Source organism: Periplaneta americana, chromosome 1 (assembly GCF_040183065.1).
Source record: "Periplaneta americana isolate PAMFEO1 chromosome 1, P.americana_PAMFEO1_priV1, whole genome shotgun sequence".
In the NCBI taxonomy this organism is placed as follows: domain Eukaryota; kingdom Metazoa; phylum Arthropoda; class Insecta; order Blattodea; family Blattidae; genus Periplaneta; species Periplaneta americana.
Window position 1 is genome coordinate 151,721,630 of NC_091117.1, and position 16,709 is coordinate 151,738,338.

At 33.0% G+C, this 16,709-nt stretch overlaps 1 long non-coding RNA gene across 1 annotated transcript in view; it reads right to left on the minus strand.

Moving 5' to 3' along the window:
* The window catches only part of LOC138709343 (uncharacterized), a 445,573-nt gene that overhangs the window by 31,525 nt on the left and 397,339 nt on the right, over nt 1-16,709 (minus strand). The gene's annotated exons all lie outside the window — the stretch shown is intronic.

Genomic DNA, 16,709 nt, shown 5'->3' on the forward strand with positions numbered 1-16,709 from the left:
GGACTATTGATCAGATTTTTTGTATTCCACAGATATTGGAGAAAAAATGGGAATATAAGGGTGCAGTGCATCAGTTATTCATAGATTTCAAAAAGGCATATGACTCGGTTAAGAGAGATGTTTTATATAACATTCTTATTGAATTTGGTATTCCCAAGAAACTAGTTCGGTTAATTCAAATGTGTCTCAGTGAAACGTACAGCAGAGTCCGTATAGGTCAGTTTCTGTCTGATGCTTTTCCAATTCACTGTGGGCTAAAGCAAGGAGATGCACTATCACCTTTACTTTTTAATTTCGCTCTAGAATATGCCATTAGGAAAGTTCAGAATAACAGAAAGGTCTGGAACTGAACGGGTTACATCAGCTCCTTGTCTATGTGGATGAAGTGAATATGTTAGGAGAAAATCCACAAACGCTTAGGGAAAACGGGGAAATTCTACTTGAAGCAAGTAAAGCGATGGGTTTGGAAGTAAATCCCGAAAAGACAAAGTATATGATTATGTTTCGTGATCAGAATATTGTACGAAATGGAAATATAAAAATTGGAGATTTATCTTTCGAAGAGGTGGAAAAATTCAAATATTTTGGAGCCACAGTAACAAATGTAAATGACAGTCGAGAGGAAATTAAACGCAGAATAAATATGGGAAATGACTGTTATTATTCGGTTGAGGAGCTTTTGTCATCCATTCTGCTGTCAAAAATTCTGAAAGTTAGAATTTATAAAATAGTTGTATTACCGATTGTTCTGTATGGTTGTGAAACTTGGACTCTCACTTTGAGAGAGGAATAGAGATTAAAAGTGTTTAAGAATAAGGTTCTTAGGAAAATATTTGGGGCTAAGAGGAATGAAATTACAAGAGAATAGAGAAAGTTACACAACGCAGAACTGCACGCATTGTATTCTTCACCTGACATGATATTAGGACCATTAAATCCAGACGTTTGAGATTGGCAGGGCATGTGGTTCGTATGGACGAATCCAGAAATGCATATAGAGTGTTAGTTGGGAGGCCGGAGGGATAAAGACCTTTGGGGGGCCGAGACGTGGATGGGAGGATAATATAAAAATGGCTTTGATGGAGGTGCGATATGATGATAGAGAGTGGATTAATCTTGCACAGGATAGGGACCGATGGCGGGCTCATGTGAGGGCGGCAATGAACCTACGGGTTCCTTAAAGCTATTTGTAAGTAAGTCTAAATTGTCTACGTGTTTATGTACAGACATAAACTATCGAAATTCACGCGTAAACGCACATCACTGAGTAATTCTACAGACTGTTGAGGTTTTTTTACATCTAAAGCAACAATACAATTCTCAAGTTGTATTTTCTAGTCGTGTGGTATGTGTGTCTCTAGTCCGCGGCTTAAAATCGCACAAAAGAGACTCAAGACAGAAGAAGCACACAAACAAACAATCCCACTGAAAAGCGAGATATATCTTCAATGTTGAAAATCCGATCCGAGCCTTTTAAGGTTTTTATTATCAAAAGAATAATGCGCAACGAGAATTATGGCACTATACATCTGGATAAATGACCATTCAGTTTTTACATGTGGAACTGAATCATATGTAAGAAGAGAAAGGAAAAATGAACTGCTACAGAAATCATTATCAGGAAAATGAATAAAGGAGATTGTGAAGATATATTTTATCCTAGTTACAGTTTGGTTCTGAAGACATTAACAATTTAAAATTATACACAAGGGATGAACTCAATACCAATTGAGAGGGTCCAATGACTTGTCAAAGTCTCGGTATTAGAAACCAACGAATTATATGTGTGTGTGTTTCTAACAGACGGAAAATATAGAGAATGCCGGAGACAGCACACAAGCCAAACGAGTAGTGAAAGAATTCTATAAATTATAAATAAGCGCCAACACATAGAAAGGGAAGTAGGAAATAAGAATAATGAAGTAAAAAGCTGTCATGTTTAATAATAATAGAAGTGAAGAAGAAGAAGAAGAAGAAGAAGAAAAGAAGAAGAAAAGAGGACGACAATGACAACGAGAAGGAGGAGAAGTATGGTGATAATTTAAAATATAAGATTTAAGAAGTTCGACTTCAAGATATTTCATAAAATTCTAAGTGAAATATATTTATTTTTCTAATAAAAGTACATTATTTCTTCATTCACAAATAAATACGATTATTCAATGGTATATTACTGTCAGAATTATAAAAATATCATATTCATTCACACTTCCACGATTTAGTAGACTTACTAAGTTAATTTGGTAACACAAGAATTTCGTCGTTGTTCCTGCAATAACTCCTATGTGCAAAATATGAAATTTTTCAGTAGGAACAGAAAACACATTTATTCTTCTATGGCAGTAGTGCACAGGAGATTGTGAATTTTAATATTTTCGAAAGAAAGAAATAGAATTACATATAGGAGATTATATTATTTGCTGTATCACTATTTAAGTTATTTAATAGAGCAAAAATCTGAATATCGATAAATATGTCACACAGAGGTTATTGCAGGAACAACGATGATTTATCAACGAGATTTTCGGTTTTCTTGATTCAATCTTTCACCGTTAGATGGCAGCATTCATCCTATCCCTCTTTTAGGCCTACACTTATTTAAACTGATGCACTCTATCGTGCTTAATTTCATTGTATATTCCCATCTTATTCCACTATAATACTGTCTTTCCATATCCACACAATTGGGGTGTACTATAAGCAGTAACATGAGCTGCTGTCAGTAAGTCAAAAGGAAGATAGCAATGGAAAAGGAAGCTTTCAATAACAAAGGAGCATCTTCTGCGGACTTCTGGAAAAAGAACTAAGGAAGAGACTAATGAAGTGCGTTGTGTGGAGTATAGCATTGTATGTGGCAGAAACATGGGCATTACTATGACAAAGTGAAGAGAAGCGAATAGAAACATTTGAAATGTGGATGCAGAGAAGAATGGAGCGTGTGAAATGGAACAACAGAATAAGAAATAAAGCTATATTGGATAGAGTAGGTGAAGAAAGAAGGATGTTGAAACTGATGAGGAAGAGAAAAAGGAATTGGTTGGGTCAATGGTCGAGAAGAAACTGCCTAATGAAGGTTGCACTGGAAGGAATGGTGAATGGGAGAAGAGTTCGGAGCAGAAGAAGATATCAGAAGATAGACGACATTAAGTTATATGGATCATATGCGGAGACTAAGAGGAAGGCAGATTCGAGAATGCTGGGTTTGCAGTGAAAGTTCTAATCCTGGGTAGAAAACTATGAATGACTATGACCTTAGTTTGTTTAAATGCAGCTATAAATCACGAAATTAGCCAAGACGTGTCCTTGAAATGTTTTGTGCAACTGACTGTAAATTGTAGACTATTACCTACTTAACCCTTCTGCTACCAAGGTTTATTACAGATCCCATATAGATTGCTCGTTTCTATGTTAAAATCGGTGTAACTTTGAAGAGAACAACCACCAGGATCGCCACCCGTCCGCCGTAAACGAACACGAGATCGCAGTACAGTCGCTAATACAATTCAAATGGGAGTTATCACGTGACTCCTTATGTAACAACTAGATGGCAGCATAGTAAACCTGACAAAAATTGTTACCGTCAAAGCCTATAACGCAGAGCAATCTGGGTATAAATGATCTAGGTTAATATCTAAGAATCACAAACAGGGGTACGTTATATGGCGATAAAAATTTTCAATAGTCTTCGTGAAGACATTAAGAATCACAACCAATACCCAGCATTATTTAAGGTTAAAAAAAAAAAAAAAAAAAAAAACTTAGTATCTCACACTTTCTATTCTGTAGGTGAATTCTTGACATTTCACAGTATTGTGTAAATATTTTAACACTATTAAATGGTAAACATATTGCATTATATAATATGTTATTGTTATTAAGGTATTAATTCTGTACATATTTCATACTTGCATTTTTATATGTTAAACGTAAGAATTGGCCATGTTCTTTATTCTATGCTATAAAGCAAATGTAAGAATATTATGGGAGGAATATACCTACCTACCTACCCAATCCATCCATCCATCCATCCATCCATCCATCCATCCATCCATCCATCCATCCATCCATCCATCCATCCATCCATCCATCCATCTATCTATCTATCTATCTATCTATCTATCTATCTATCTATCTATCTATCTATCTATCTATCTATCTATCTATCTATCTATCTATCTATCTATCTATCTATCTATCTATCTATCTATCTATCTATCTATCTATCTATCGAGAAAACGTACTATGGTTGCTCAAAAATAAATATAAGAAACTGAACAGAAACTCCACAATCCGCAAAACTAAAATATAACATTTCTTATGAAAATAAGAACAAAATAAACTATATCTGCTGACAGTTATTTGAGGTGTCTCCAATAGAATAACTGTTAAAAATATTACTATATCATCTATGTTGAATAGAAGTGATTAATATTGTTGGTCTATAGATGCCAGGTTAGAAAAATTTCGCTTTTTGTACCTACCAATAAAACGCTTTTTAAGTGTCTCAAATTCATTACAGCTTATGCTGAAGTTACTTATTGTCTCATTAATTCCGGAACAGAGCTCCCTATCTGTCTGTGAAAAGGTTAGGCCCAAGTTAAAACATGCTGGTAGAAAGATTATTAATACGGTACCATCAACCAGCATACATCAGCGTTTTGAATTAATATATATCTCGTACAGCAGATAATGAAAGAGAGGGGAAATTATAATGCGAAATAGGGAAGAAAGAGAAAGAAAAACAGTTTAAAATGTACCAGAAAGAAGCAGCAGCAAGCATCTGAATCAGAAATTGGAAACCTTCATATCTTCTATTGTTTACCTATTTCCATGGTATCATCATGCGAAACGGTGAGTCTTTTGTTTCTATGTTAATGAGGAACCAGCCCGCCTCTATTTTGTGGCGCTGCTATAGGATTCTGGTGCTGCCACGGCGGGCGGTCTGGTAACTATTGCCGTCTTTTCTCTCTGTCTTTCGCTTTCCTCTCTTTCTGTACAACATGGTTTAAATCTGTTTGTTGTCTCGCTGGGTTTCTGTTTTGTTTTGTTTGTTTAAATGTCAGAAAGATCGCACTGAGATTATTTCATGGAGTAGAGGAGAAGTTTCCATTACAGAACGTCTGCCTGTCTATCTGTCTGTTTCGTTTCCCCGGTTAGCTGTTTAGACCGCACCGATCTGTCAGAACTACAGGCTTACCATCAAGTACTGCTTCTGGTGGCTAAAATTCCCTTATTTTCTTTAACTCGAGGCGGATATTGTACCGACCATTTGCTAGACCCAGGCGTGAACATCAGACGAGATGCCAAGAAAACTGCACCAACACTAATATTATTTTACTATTCCGACTATGAATTTTGACGATATGACTAATTCAAAGGTCAAAAACCATTCAAAGAAGTAACACATGAGAACAAAATGAAAAAAATCTCATACAAATTTTTTTGAAATTAAATAGCCTGAAATGTCGCAAATATCCAAAAGTGTTTGAAGATACAAACCGAAAAGATGGCGAGGCAGTGGCAGATCTAGAAAGAAACGAGACATTTACTGGAAACAGTACAGAGATTTTCTCTTTGAAATTTGGTGATAATCGGGCAGCGCATTTTCCTTCACAAAAAAGTCAGGGAAATTATCGGTTAGTAGGCTACATCTTGGAGGTTCAGAGATTCTAAATGCTTACGTCAGGATGCTATGAAATGTATAGTTCTGTAAATAATAATAATAATAATAATAATAATAATAATAATAATAATAATAAGTATGACAACTGTAATTGGGGTTGCTACTAAATTGAAATGGTCTGTCCAGCTACTTTTTAACCATATAAACGCACTTGCGCTCTACAAAATATTAATGTTACATATGACAGAAAATATAATTAGGTCGATAATAATACTGAACTAGTATATAGAATATATATTGTAAAACATAATAGTAAATGTAATACACATTAAGTGTATATACTGTATATAAATAAAATTAATTCATTTACAGTAACAAAATAAGTTCCATTACGGTGAACAAAAACATATATTCAGAGATTATGAAATTCATATATATTACCGTAATTGCCAGTAAAAATTTGCTTAAGCTAAGGAAATGTTCTTACTACGTCACATGACGTTACAGGGACATAATATATACAAATAATAATTCATTTATCAAAATCTATTCCGTTGCAGTGAACGAAAACACATTCTGAAGTTATGAAATCCAAATATTTTACGAACGTCATATAAAATTTGTTTAAACTGAAAGAATGTTCTTTCTATTCACATGACATTACAAGGCCATATTTATAATACATTACATTATTGTTCTTTACTGACCTCATTTCATCTATCTTAGTGGAAGTTATCGTACCTTTGATGTCACACATTTGAGAATAGCCATGGTTTTTATGGAGTACATTTTTAAGTGTTTGTTTCTCACTGACAGGAATGTTCAGAGACGAGCCCACTTACAAAATTATAAAAAAAAAATGCAGATCAAAATGAAATACGATATAACAAAAATTGATAAATTAAAATAATTTTAACACAAAAGTCTGAATGAAAATGAAACGTATTCAGTATTAGAATCAGATCACAATGTAGTCTTAAGTTGCTCTTTTACATAAACAACATTGACGATGGAGCGCCTGTATGTACTACGATTCATAGTCTATACGCAGCTGCTTATGCATTCACGTGACGTAATAGATGTACAAGAAAAAACTACTCGATCCGCTGTACGTTTGCGAACACAAATGCGCTGCCTGGTGATAGTGATTTACAATTAGCGTAAAAGTTTTAGATTCGGCATTAGGTCTACATGGCCACAAAATTTCGGTGTACTTGACACAAATTAACTTCAGGGAATTCGTATTCGTCGTCACCGTCATTCAAACGCCATGAAACATATCAATACAAAATCTATTTATTATTTTAGTGATTGTTTTTATTTAATCACTATTTAATTTAATTTCGTGGCTTATTTACACAATAGTTGATGTACCGGTTCGAAGCTGTGTGGAAATCACACTCGTGAGTTTACACCACCTATTAAAATAAAAAGGTTTGTCTCTTGTACTGTGTTGTCTTGGCATCGTCCTGACTCCACATCACGGAACTCTCTTCGTGCCACATCGAAAAAAGAAATAAATAGTTTTTTGGGATAAAATAAACCTCGGGGACTAGATTTCCTTTTTTATTACTGGCAGTGGAATAACTTCAATCTACATCTCTTCTAGCTAGCATGTTTAATAAAGAAGATTCTTATGTAAAAATGAATGCAAATTTAGGCATGATTGTTAACCTTCATTGATATTGACAGTTTTGTTACAAACTCTTTCAAATATCGACATTTATTGTAATTGATTTGGTGTAGGTAAATTAATAAAGACGAAAAATGTTGACGGCGGAGATCAGGGCGATTCAGCGTTGATGGTGACTGGTGCTGTTGGGATCCCTTCTTGCTGAAACATATGGCAGAGATTGGGATGGGCTGGTGTAGAAGACGTTGTGGGCAGCCGAGTGGAACTGGGGACAAGGCCGAACCAAAGAGTTTGTAATACTTACTAGAGACACATAACCGTGAGTGGCAGGCAAGGAAAATGTCACAAATTGAATCGGCTAGCATCCGCCATTAAAGGGAGTGTTTGCGGCGCGAAATTCGGAAACAGTACTACAATACATTGATGTAGTCTGGTGATAGACACTGTTTAAACATCTTTTACCAAGGATGGGTCGTGATGAAATAAATATGAATGGCAGAGGAGCGCTGTATTTATTAAAGTATTATATGATTCATCTTTGGCGATATTATAAAAAAAATAATTTCAATCACCCATAAGTTATACTCGGGATAAGTAAGTGAAATATTGAATAATGGCAATACCAACATGAATTTTCAGTATTACCAGTATTTTTAGAGCCATAATAATAGATATCTACTGTAATATTTAAAATAATCTATATTTTAGTCCTTTCATGCAAAGGAAGAGAAAGATATATGGTGCTTAGAAAATGTTTAGTGGTGAAATATGAGATCATCAAAATTCTGAAAACCTGATTTAAAACATAACAAGAATAAATGTTTATCATTAAACAATTTATTAATTGTATAGCGGTCAGTACAGGCTTTTTAATGCAGTAGTAGTAATAGGCCTAGTAATAGTGATATAAAAGAGGTCTAGTAGTAGTGGTAATAGTAGGCCTAGTATTGGTGATATTAGTAGGCCTATTAGTAGTGGTAAGAGTAGGCCTAGTATTGGTGGCATTAGTAGGCCTAGTATTGGTGATATTAATAGGCCTAGTAGTAGTGGTAATAGTAGGCCTAGTATTGGTGATATTAGTAGGCCTATTAGTAGTGGTAAGAGTGAGCCTAGTATTGATGGTATTAGGAGGCCTAGTATTGGTGATATTAATAGGCCTAGTAGTAGTGGTAATAGTAGGCCTCGTATTGGTGATATTAGTAGGCCTATTAGTAGTGGTAAGAGTGAGCCTAGTATTGATGGTATTAGGAGGCCTAGTATTAGTGATATTAGTAGGCCTAGTAGTATTGGTAACAGTAGGTCTAGTATTGGTGATATTAGTAGGCCTGGTATTGTTGGTATTAGTAGGCCTAGTAGTAATAGTAGGCCTAGTATTGGTGATAATAGTCGGACTAATAGTAGCGGTAATAGTTTGCCTAGAATTGGTGGTATTAGTAGGCCTGGTGGTGGTGGTGATTGTAATAGTAGGGCCTAGGCCTAGTAGTGGTAACAGTAGCCCTAATAGTAGTAGTATTAGTAGCCCTAGTAGTAGTAGTATTAGTAGGTCTAATATTTGGTATTAATAGGCCTAGTGTTTGGTATTAGTAGACCTAGTAGCAGTGATGGCAAGGCAACTTGTGATGGTGGTAATAAATGTGTGGCCATCAGCTATATTTTCACGAAAAAACTAGAAGTACCAAACGGAAATTACATGATTTACCGTAATTTATTCTGAAATAAAACAGTTTTATACAGATACTGTCTGAGATTTTATTATGCACTTTGCTATTATAAGCTGTAATATGATGGCACCTAACCCTTACATACATTGTTGAAATCAAGCATATAAACTAGATTAATATGTTTCTGGAAAAAAATGTTATCCAAGAAATGTTCCGACATTCTGTAAACACACTGAAAGGAGGAACTGCATTTAGAACATTTTTCCAAATGTTAAGAGATGCATGTTTTCCTGGGCATCCTACAATAGTAAGCTATGTTAGAACAATTATTTGCGGCGCAGTATTTCACCATTTTCTTATTATTTCCCTTCAGGTGTACTTATATTTATTCGTACTCCTCAAATAAGCATGAACTGCTCGCACTCCCGGCGAAGCATCAACTCCCTTTAATGGCGGCCGAACATCGGTTCAAATTTGTACGCTACACTAGCGCCATTGGTGTCTCTAGTTATATATTACAAACTCTTTGGGCCGAACAACTTGGGTGTGGAGCAGTTGATAGCCTTGGATCTTGCGCTATGTTATTTGTAAATTATAGAAATAATAACTGAAGACACAGTTTCTTTGTTCCTTCCTTAATTATTTACTCTTTTCTTTTACCGCCTGTTATTCCCTCCCTTATCAATCTCACTTTTCATTCTATGTTCGTCCCTTCTCACTTTTTTGTTTTTATTTCCCTTTCTCCAACCCATTTTTTCTACGGGTTTCTTCCACTTTCCTCTACTATCTCTTATTTCCTTTTTATTAATTTCCAATTTTCTTCTTTATTATTTTCCCTTAATTAGGCCTACTTCCCTCTCTTCCATTTACTATTCAATTTCCATTCTTCCCCCTCGTTTCCTTCTTCATTTCTCGTTTCCATAGTTTCTCAGTTTAGTTTACTTTCCTGTTTCTCTTCTCGTTATTTTTATAATTCCATTTACTGCTTTCTCTCCCACTTGCATGTTTTTCCCCTTCATTCTTCTTGTCCTTTTCCATGTTTTAAATTTATATTTTCTCTCCTCATTTTCTTTTTTATAATTCCTTTCATTTTACCACATTTCTATTTCTCTGCGTTTCGTATAACATCTTCCCTCTTACCATTTCGTCGGCTTAGAGTGTAAGCTTTCTAACTAACAAAAAGGTAATTTTACAGGGGAAACAAAAAACTGATTAAAAATTAACCCTGAAACTTTAGGACAAAATCCAAAATATAGGTGGTACATCTCTTGATTCTGTTCTTTAATACATAAAAAAGAAATATTACAATATAATGTATTTTTATTTATATTCGTTTTTGTATTTTAGCAGGTTTTTTGCAGGTAGGAATTTTTTTAAGCATGGAGTTCGCAGGGTTTTCAAGATAATTAAGCAAATTAATGAAAACTGTTGTTTTATTTACCGAAGTCTTTTTATTATTTCAAACGAATAATGTAACATATAATCAGATGTAAAAATAAATAATTTACATATAACTTATCTTTGACATTCTTTCAGTTTTTCTTTTAAAAAAAGCTTCTATGCCAGACATAGTTAACAAAATTGAAAGGAAAATAAAACGGTAAATATACATTCTCTTTTATTCTTATGAACCACTCTTTCTTAAGAATTAATTGAACATTATCTTCTTTCCCATTCTAATTCTTAAAATCTTCACATTGAAAAATATTAATTACATAAAAGTAAGAAAGTCAAACTCAAAAACATGTTCTACTGAATAATTGGTAAGTTATCTAATTCGTTTTCAGTCTCCATTTAGTTCAATCATGAGGTTATTGGTCATAATACTGGAGGTAATCTTCTGGTAAAGTAATCTTTAAAAATTGCAAGACTTCATACTTTCTTGCAGTGATTTCGTTTCGGTTTTGGAACACAAAATTGTGAACACACATAATATTTTATCACGAGCCGCCACTGCTTTGCGGTATTATTTTCCGATCATTTGGGAAACTAAATTTGAATAATATGTCACTATTTGGAGTGTAACGAAGATCTGTTATGTCAAAATCTTAGGATCGCTTCTACCACGACCAGGGCGAATGCACTTATAAAATTTAACCTCACCGAATTTTTTTAAAGTTTATTTTTTATTTTTTATTTTTTTATTTTATTTAAATTTAAATATACAGAATAAAGAATATAATTACAAAACAAACAAGAGAAATAGAAAAAAAATAATACAAGCAATATAAAAAGAAGATACAGTAGTATTAACAAAATTTGAGACCGAATGAGCAGCGCTCGTGCTCGGTCGCAGTTCAGATATAATATTAAATAATAATAATAATAATAATAATAATAATAATAATAATAATAATAATAATAATAGTAATAATAATAATAAATAAGTAAAATAAAGTAGGAACTAAAATATATTTACAGCGGCAATGGAATTATATAATATAATATTAACACTAGAGAAGAATAATATCGTACGTGAAAAGTAGGACTAATATATATTTCAAAATTATAGAATACAAATATAATATAGGTTGATTAATTCATACACATATGCTATAAATTTATTTAATCAAATTGAAGATATTAACACGTTTCTAATTTTCTTGTTATATGTTAGTGGGTTACATGTTAAAAGTTCTGGGTGTAATTTAGTTAAAGCATTGTACAACCGAGGGCCAAAATTTATGCTATGCTTTAGACCAGCAGATGTGAGACATTTAGGTTCTACTAATGTTGAATTAATATTTCGTCTTGTGTCAAACTTATTACGATTTTTATGATAAAATTTTAACAGCGTATACTTATAAATTTGTTCAATATTAAATACATTAATTTCAGAATAAATTAATTTAGTTGGATAATCGAAACGTTTCTTCAAACAAATTTTAATTATTCGTTTTTGTAGTAAATTTAACGGACTAAGATTAATTTTTGTACTTCCACCCCAAACAATTATACCATATTGAATGATAGACTGAATAATGGCCAAATAAACATTTCGTAGAACTCTAATAGGTAAGTAGCATCGAAGATTAACGAATTTATAAATTGTTTTACGAAGCCTCTTACAAAGATAAGTAATGTGATGGGGCCATTTTAAATTCTGATCAATAATGATACCCAGATATTTGACATACGTGGCTTCTTTCAAAGGTGGACATTTACAACTTTTGGGATCTAAACAATTTTCACTGTGTATTATTAGTCCATATTTATCGCTAAATTTTAAATTTTGAACACTGGCAGCTGTTAAAGAAAAAGGAACTAAAGTTGATTTAGATATATTTAAAGAAAGGAAGTTGGAATTAAGCCATTTTTTAACAATGTTAGCACCTATATTAGCATTTCTATATGCTTCCTGCCAAGAAAAACCGCTGAAAATAACTACTGTATCATCCGCATATGAATATATAGATCCATTAAATTTTTCTAAATTTATATTTAGCAGATCATTAACATATATTAGAAATAAAATAGGTCCCAAAATTGTTCCTTGCGGTGCACCTATATCAATATATTTGTATTCACTAAATTGATCTTCAATTTTGGTCATTTATGATTTAAGCAGCCTATGTCACGTCATATGGATGAGGCTTTTTTCTGACCGATCTGCAGATTTCTATGTGATCTGTTGATACGCTATTATTTTTGGTTTTAAGAGCCCGTCCAACTGTGGAATGGATGCAGTCTGCTTCCATTTGGGTATGTTCAACCTAAAAGAACTTTTGTTCTATAACGATGTTGCCTTGCCAAAGATGGTTACAACTGTTTGAAGATATCTAGAACAATAGAAACCCCATTTTCGAGTCGCAGAAAACATAATCAAATAAACTAATAAAACTAATAATGAAATATGCAGCGGCAAACATCATAAAAAATACTAGCTAAGCACTGAAATGCACCGACTTAAAAAAACTACTAATCTCAATACCTAGAAGATTAAAAAATTTAAATCTAAAACGAACTGAATTTCTAATTACTTTGACACTAAAGAGCAATTGAACAATTATAATCATACACCTCTCTGCAATATTTCAGCCATTTAAAGCTTGAATAACAGCAATAAAAACACAAAACTTGTTTGACTACACGAGAATACGAGCAAAGATCGAACACACTATCCACACGGACAGTTGCTATGGATTTAGCAGCGAGCTTTGAAAGAAGTGGATTTGGCTGTTTTATTCATCACGCGTTTATGTATGCTTACGAGTTGAATTGTGCATGGCTATTTTTCCTACGCGATTCGTCGTCTCGTCCCCTTTCGAATGGTACTAAAATCTAATTTTAGGCAAAAAAATGGATTTAACAGGTTTACACTCTAAGCCGACGATTTAATTTCTGCTTTCTATTATTTTTCTTCCATTCTATAATGTGTTAGCAGTACTTATTTATGAAGTACTTTGGATAGCAAAGGAAACAGATGAAATAAAGATTACATAATCTGGAATGAGATTTCTAGCTCAGTAAAAAAATAAGAAGAAAAGTTATTTAATGAAAAATAGATATCTGAAAATAGTTTCAATTGAAGAAAAAATACATATATAGAAACACAGTTTGAAATGTCATGTTGATAGAATGAACCAGAAGAGATACCCAAATAAAATATTACCTCATTCATCTATAGATAAAGCAGATAGTGTTGCTAGACAAAGAATAAGGTGGCACTGAAGTTGGAACAGGTTTATAAATTTATGTTTGTAGACGATGATTTTCTCTATCCCTTCCTCCTTAAAATTTACCTCTTCCCCCACTTCATTTCCTGTCTCTTTTCCTTTCCTTTGTTTTGTTCTCTACTTCCTCTTCCCTATCTCCTTTCACTTATTTTTTTCAGTGTTTATTTGTTTCTCACTTCCTCTTTTCTGCTCTCTACAAGAAGACATAATTTTTTCAACGCATATTGTAACTTGTTTCAGATATTTCCAAACAAATTCACTTACAAAAAATAAAACAGCTCAAAAGTTAAAATAAAATAATATATTATTGTATATCAAAGTATGTAGGAATTCCGCGAACTGCAGCTACTGAATTTCTTTCCCTTCCAACATAAAAATCCCTCAGAATTCGGCTTATGGGCAGTCGAGATTTCTTGCATGCCCTCGAGGGTTAATTTTATCAAAACTTTACGACGAAAAGTAGGATTGCAGCACAACATAACTCAGGTTTATCTTGTTTCAGGAGGCGAGAAAAGGAAACTTTTAATGAATCTTATATCATGCAATATCCCATAAATTATACAATTATGAGGACTTCATGACACGGTGCAAATACCCAAATGGCTCGCAACATTGTATAATCTACGCATCTTGGAGCGAAGGAAAGACATATTAAGTGATTTTAACTGCGGAACATAAAGAAATACTGCAAAGAATGCCATTTTCATGCATAAATGTTAGATCCGAAACTCAACCGCACCAGTTCTTCAAGATATACTGTATAATTTCGTTAGAATGACTAAGTTTATCGCTGTTGTAGAGTTAATATACCGGTACAACAAGTAAAATGGCTTATATGTTGTAATAGGAGGATTATTAATTTTCTCCCTTTCTTGTACTGTGATCTGTTTGTAAATGCATAATAGTAATATACGTTACAAGAGAGGTATGTTGACGTTTTCATGTTCGAAGAAAAGATTGAAAAAGCGAAACGTAGTTGAGCTTTTTTAATTTCTGAGAACATGAAAACAAACATACCGCTCGTGTATCGTACATTATTTTGTGCGAAGATCGTTTATTACATACCTGAAAGACGAATTTCTAATTAGTTGCAATGAAATCTCCATGTTGGTTTCTGTTTAATGACGGCAACTTCGGAAAACCAAAATATCTTTCTTCAACATTGTTGCTATAAAATGTTTTCTGTGTTTACTATACTCCAGCAGGCCGTGATATACGTCTGTCTTTTTTTTTTTCCCCAGTCTATAAATGCGAACTTAAAACAAACGGTAAGGTTATGTAATGATTTATTTTTCATTTTAATATTTTAATATTACTTATATAACATATTGCAGTAATAACATCGGCATCTGGAATCTTGTTGATATTTTCACGGCTTCCTTAATGTTATTTGTATCAGAAATGCAATAAGTTTCGTGGAGTAGTAGACTTTACTTAATTTTTGCAAATATTTAAAAACAATAATTAACATTGCAATTTAGGTGAAATTGCAGTGGTAAGTTTCCAATTTATAATTATTACTATGTTAAACGTCTCTAAATATAATATGTTAAAAGCCTAAAGCAGTAAAATGAATGTCGCGCTTAAGCGGTAAGAAGAGGGAAATTGTTATGTGTGTTACGTTGGGAATACTGAATGTGGTATTTCACACTTACCGCGTATTGGTTCTGTGCGGAAAACAAGCAAATACGCACGATCTCGCACAAAATAAAATGTATTATATACAGTGCTGTAGTTGGGCCGGTACAGGGCGGTACGCCGTACCGTCTAAAATAAAAACTCGTTGTTACCATACCGGAAAAATATATAGACTCGAAAATATATTAATTATGTTTAAATAGTCTTGTAATATACTTTGAAATGGAGGATATTAGCTATTTGAAAAAAACCATTTTGATTTTGATATCTGGGATAAAAGTAGCGGCTGGGATCTCGGATCCTGTGCTTAAACGCTTATCCATTCATTGTTTTATCGAAAACCATGGTCTGGCACTTCAGTAGTAGGCTAGTTGTGATTTGTTAATTTCAAGCTTGCATGCTGCCGTGTATTTCTATATGTCTATAAGTATGTCTAATTTTATGGCACGGAGCCTTAAGAAATCTGCTACACTGATTCGCTAATTTTAAAACTCGCTCAGATGTAATGCTAGCAGTTTGCTAGATGATGGAAATATTGTTACTTTTCATGAGTTCATGAATCTTGACTCCAGTTACATATTATAGGCTTTATTCCAATTTAAACTAAAGAATGTGAATGAGCATAAATGTAATGAACGATATCTGCACTAAGAAAAGGCATACTCTTTCAGTAAAAGACTTACTAGGCTTTTGTTCCCAAAACGTGCTGGGCCAACAGCGTCAGTGTTTAATTTCTTGCCTTATGTGCAATTGTGGCTGCGATCTCGAAGGAGGTCTGCATGATGAAGAAGTAACCTTGGAAAAGAAGCGCAGTACGAGGCCATACAGAGCCTAATCTGACCAAGGAGATTTCGATAGTACTCCCTAAAATTTGTTTCCAACTAAATTGCAATTGTTCAGTTATTAATGCAGTTAATGAGGTTAAATACTTAGGTATAATTATTGATAATCATTTAAAATGGAATAATCTTATTCATTATATTTGTAATAAATTACGTAAAACATTATACGAGTATTACTTTGTTGTCCTAAGAAATATTTTGTCAATTAACTGTTTACGTGTAATTTTTTTAGCATTATTTCAATCTATATTTATGTATGGTATTATAGGTTGGGGTGTAACTTATAAATCGAACCTTTATCAGTTAATTTTACTATAGAAAAAAGTATTAAAAATTTGTTTAAAAAAGCAAAACGATTACTCGACTGAATTGTTGTTTAAACATTTAAAGTTTTCGATATTAAACAAATTTATTATTTTATTTTATTAAAATTTTATTAAAATATTTTCAAAAAAATCTGAATAACTTTGAAAGTATATACATAAATATAGAACTAAAAATATGAATTCCCTGCGTTTGTCTGAACCAAAATGTAAAACCAATGCAGCATTTTATCATAGCATGAGTCGAGGACTCAGATTATTAAACAAATTTTATTTTAATATAATTTTAACCACGAATCCTCTCCAAATTAAT